The sequence below is a fragment of the Chlorocebus sabaeus genome, chromosome 20 (assembly GCF_047675955.1).
Source record: "Chlorocebus sabaeus isolate Y175 chromosome 20, mChlSab1.0.hap1, whole genome shotgun sequence".
Taxonomy (NCBI): domain Eukaryota; kingdom Metazoa; phylum Chordata; class Mammalia; order Primates; family Cercopithecidae; genus Chlorocebus; species Chlorocebus sabaeus.
The window spans coordinates 125,057,413-125,062,589 of NC_132923.1; the positions used below are offsets into that span (position 1 = coordinate 125,057,413).

The 5,177-nt window shown below is 49.4% G+C and overlaps 1 pseudogene; it reads left to right on the top strand.

Moving 5' to 3' along the window:
• The first annotated feature begins 1,092 nt into the window (after window positions 1-1,092).
• Window positions 1,093-2,098, top strand: LOC103225981 (uncharacterized; annotated as a pseudogene).
• Window positions 2,099-5,177: the final 3,079 nt, after the last annotated feature.

Here is a 5,177-nt window from a genome sequence, read left to right on the forward strand (position 1 = left end):
CTGCCCTCGTCTTCATACCCGACAGCCTCCTCTTCACGCAGCAGCAGGGTGATCCTGTGAACACTGAAATCAGATCATGCCCTGCCTCAACTCTAATGCCACAGAGGCTCTCCAGCCCACTCAATGCCCCTGCCAGCCTTCAAGGCTGTAGGCAAGGGGTTAGCAATTACTTACTGGGCTAGTGGTCTGTTATGTGAATAAAGTTATATTGGAACAAAGCCCATTTGTTCACAGACTGTCTGCTTTCCAGCTGCAATGGCAGAGCTCAATAGCTGCAAGATACTTTACGCTGCAAAACTTTTTTTTTTTTTTTTTTTTTTTTGAGACGGAGTCTCACTTTGTCGCCCAGACTGGTACAATGGCGTGATCCCGGCTCACTGCAGCCTCCGCCTGCCTCCCTGGGCTCAAGGGATCCTCCTGCCTCAGCCTCTAAGAAGCTGGAACCACAGGGACATGCCACCATGCCTAATTTTTGTATTTTTTGGTAGAGACAGAGTTTCACCATGATGGCCTGGCTGATCTCGAACTGCTGACCTCAGTTGATCGGCCCACCTCGGCCTCCCAAAGTGTTGGGAGTACAGGCGTGAGTCACCACACCCAGCCCCACAAAGTCTTTAAAATCAGGCAGTTACGGTCCTCCCGGAGTCTTCTTCCCCTTGCCCACTGTCCTCCACACACACCAACCGTGCTAGGCACCGTGCAGCCTTCAGCAGGCGTCCTGCTATTTAATCTGCACCGCAGCCCTGGGACTTAGGTTCCCTGTTTTAGAAATGAGGACGTGAGCTTAGAAGGGCTGCCTGCCCCGCCCAGGGCCTCAGAGGGGCGCCCGAGGGCTGGCTCCACAGCGCAGGCTCTAACCAGGACCACCCTACCATCCCCTCTTGCCCAAGTTGACTTGAGGCCGCTCAATCCACAGGAGACCTTCCTGCAACCCCACCCCTCACGCCAGGCTCTTCTGTCCATTTCTCTGCTCCTCGTCCGGCTCCCTCAGACTCGCCCCTCCCACTCCACTCCCACCCCTGTCCACTTAACGGGGCTCACAGCCTCCCTCTTCTTCCCACCAAAACAGCCTGAGGTCAGTTTCCTGCCCTCATGGACCTGCCCTCACGTGCGTGGGTCCTCCTCGGGTCCTCCTTCACCCAGTCGGATTTGAATCTAGAGGGGGCTCGGGCTGGGACCGCTAACGACCCCCGCAGGTCGTGGGCGGGAGAGCAGAGCGTGCTGCCCCGTGCTTGGCCCCGCCCAGCCCTGAGCCGTGGGCGTGGCCACCGACGTCCGGCACAGGTTTTGCTGGGTCCTCCGCAGGCAAGTAACGTGGTCCCAGGGCAACTTTTGCACGTGCAAGATGAGCGACTTTCTCTTGGCCATCAGGTCCCTGGGAACTTCCTCCACCCTCTGCCCTGAATCCTGTGGCAGCATCATTGGGGTCTGGGCTTCCTCCACCAGGCGTGCCTCCTGCTGGCTCCTTCCCACACCTAGAGCTGCCTCCTGGAGCCCCTGCCCCACACCTGGGATACCCCTAGCCATGCCCCCACCACCTGTGCCTCCTGAGGCTGCAGGACATGCCCCCGGCTCCCACTGGCAGGAACCCCAGGGGCAGGACATCCAGGTCATGGACACTCGCATCCTCACCCATTCCCAATAGGTGCGATGCCCCGTCCAGGAATCTCAGATACGGCTGGCACACCATGGCCCTCATGGCTGAGGCCACCCCCGTGATGGGCCCCCAGGATCTGGGGGACAGCCACTACCCTGATCACGTGGAATGCCTCATCCTGGACGTCCTTCAATGAGCATGTGCCCCAGGGGGTCTCAGTCTGGATCTCCCATGGGTCACCCAGGTACTATGCCTCCATGGTATGCGTGGACCTCCTCCACTGATGCCGCCTCATGGATACACTGGCCCTCCCCAACCCCCACCCTATGGCCTCCAGCGGAGGCCTCTCCCTCCACCCAGGCCCACTCCCTAGCCTCCAGTTCCCCCTCAACGCCCACTTCGGGGTCCTCTCCCTCAGTAAATTCACATTCTTCTTCCTCCTGTTATATCTTCCCAATATCCTTTTGGAGATGCTACAGCTCCTTGCAACTAAGGCACTAACCCTTTTCAGCCTTCCCATCTTCCTTTTTAATGTCATTTTTTCCCCACAGAAGGTATTTCTTTCTCATGTTGGTCTAAGTATTTTGCAAATGCAGAGGAAAATAAAACTATAACAAATTCCTTGTTTAAAAAAAGAAAGAAAGGAAGGAAGGAAAAGAAAAAGGGAGGAAGGAAGGAAGAAAAAAGAAAGAAAGGAAGAAAGAAAGAAAAAGAAAGAAAGAAAGAAAGAAAGAAAGAAAGAAAGAAAGAAAGAAAGAAAGAAAGAAAGAAAGAAAGAAAGAAAGAAAGAAAGAAAAGGCCAGGCACAGTGGCTCACACCTGTAATCCCAGCACTTTGGGAGGCCGAAATGGACGGATCACAAGGTCAGAAGTTCAAGACCAGCCTGGCCAACATGGTGAAACCCTGTCTCTACTAAAAATACAAAAATTAGCCGGACGTGGTGGTGGGCACCTGTAATCCCAGCTACTTGGGAGGCTGAGGCAGGAGAATCGCTTGAACCCAGGAGGCAAGGGTTGCAGTGAGCCGAGATCCTGCCATTGCACTCCAGCCTGAGCAACAGACCAAGACTCCATCTCAAAAAAAAAAAAAAAAAAAAAAAAAAAAAGAAAAGAAAGAAAAGAAAAGAAAAAAAGAAAAGAAAAGGCTGGATGCGGTGGTTTATGCCTATAATCCCAGCACTTTGGGAGGCCAAGGTGAGTGGATCACTTGAGATCAGGAGTTCTAGACCAGCCCGGCCAACATGGCAAAACCCCATCTATACTAAAAATATAAAAATTAGCTGGGTGGTGGTGGCGTGTGCCTGTAGTCCCAGCTACTGGGGAGGCTGAGGTAGGAGAATCTCTTGAACCCGGCAGGCAGAGGTTGCAGTGAGCCAATATTGCGCCACTGCACTCCAGCCTGGAGTGACAAGAGCAAAACTCCGTCTCAAAAAAAAAAAGGGTCGGGGGCTGGTAACACTTACCTCCCCTACCTCTCTGGCTTGATGTGAGGGTCAGATGTTTAACAAATAAATGCCAAAGGACTTTTTAAACGCTAAAGCAACTCTTGAAGAAGGAAGAGGTGATTACTGCTCCCTTCATAGATCTGTGTGTCTAATCTTTCCTCCTAAACCTGGTGGATGGAAGCTTTTGTTCTTTAGGTTTATTTATTTGTTTGTTTGTTCGTTTGTTTTTTGAAAAGAAGTTTCACTCTTGCCACCCAGGCTGGAGTGCAGTGGTACAACCTTGGTTCACTGGAACCTCCGCCTCCTAGATTCAAGAGAGTCTCCTGCCTCAGCCTCTGGAGTAGCTGGGATTACAGGCGTGTGCCACCACATCTAGCTAATTTTTTTGTATTTTTAGTAGAGACGGGGTTCACTATGTTGGCCAGGCTGGTCTTGAACTCCTGACCCCAGGTGATCCACCCACCTCAGCCTCCCAGAGTGCTGGGATTACAGGTGTGAGCCACCACACTCAGCTTGTTCTTTAGGTTTTGACTGTCTTTTATCTCTAGTAATACCTTTTGCCTTAAAGTCAAATTAACTCCACCAGTTCCACTTTGGTCCCTACTTGCCTGGTATGACTTTTTCATCCTTCTACCTTCAGCCTTCCCATGTCCATAATCTTAGGTTTGTTATTTGTAAGCATAATATCGCTGGTATTTAAAAAAATCTGATCTGACAATCCTGTATCTCGAGTTTAATTCACTTACAAATGTATGATTTTGACATATTTATTTTAACCATCTTATTTTTGTGCTTGCTAGTAGCCAAATGTTTCATCTGTCTCCTTTCTTGCAGTTTTAAGAATTGATCAAGGTTTTCTTTTTCTTCAGGTCGTCCCCTGCTCCTCACTGGCTTGGAAACTGCACATTTCATATCTTTTCTTTCTGTGGTTATCCTACACACATACACACACACATATTTAGAGACAGAGTCTTGCTCTATCCCCCAGGCTGGAATGCAGTGGCGCGATCTTGTCTCACCGCAACTTCCACCTCCTGGGTTCAAACAATTCTCATGCCTCAACCTCCCTAGTAGCTGGGATTACAGGTGCCTGCCACCATGCCCGGCTAATTTTTGTACTTTTAGTGGAAACCAGGCTTTACCAAGTTGCTCAAGTTGGTCTTGAACTCCTGACCTCAGGTGATCTGCCCACCTCAGTCTCCCAAAGTGCTGGGATTACAGGCATGAGCCACCGCGCCTGGCTTCAAGATATTTTAATATGTATATTTAATAAAATCTAAAGTTGCCAGTATTTAATCTCCTTCTAGGTCAAAATAAAGGGCTTCGAGGCCGGGTGCGGTGGCTCAAGCCTGTAATCCCAGCACTTTGGGAGGCCGAGACGGGCGGATCACGAGGTCAGGAGATCGAGACCATCCTGGCTAACGTGGTGAAACCCCGTCTCTACTAAAAAATACGAAAAAAAAAAAAAAAAACTAGCCGGGCGAGGTGGCAGGCGCCTGTAGTCCCAGCTACTCGGGAGGCTGAGGCAGGAGAATGGTGTAAACCCGGGAGGCGGAGCTTGTAGTGAGCTGAGATCCGGCCACTGCACTCCAGCCCGGGCAACAGAGTGAGACTCTGTCTCAAAAATAAAAAATAAATTAAAAAAAAAAAATAAAGGGCTTCAGCACACTCTGTTTCTGGTCAGATCGTCCTGAATTACACATTATTGTCTGGGAGACTAAACCATGTTTACTATTTCCTTTGTGCAGCTCAGATCTTCCTTCTGAAAAAAATTCCATGTGCCATCAAAAGATTCTTCAGATGTTTCTATATCAAAGATCTATGGGTGATAAACTCAACTGTAATTTTTCTCAGTATCTTTATTTTACCCTCACCCCTGAAAGGTAACTCACTGGTGCATAATTTTAGGGTGACAGTTATTTTTCTCACCACTTTGAATATATCATTCCACTGTCTTCTGACTTCTATTTGGCTGTTTATGCATCAGCTGCCAGTAATTGTCAATCTTTTTGAGACAATATCTTTTCTGTCTGACTGCTTTTGGGAGCTTAATTTTTGTCTTTGGTGTTCTGCAGTATTTATTCATTCCACAACTTTAATAAAGCATTAACTGGGTGCCATGGGTGCCAACACTG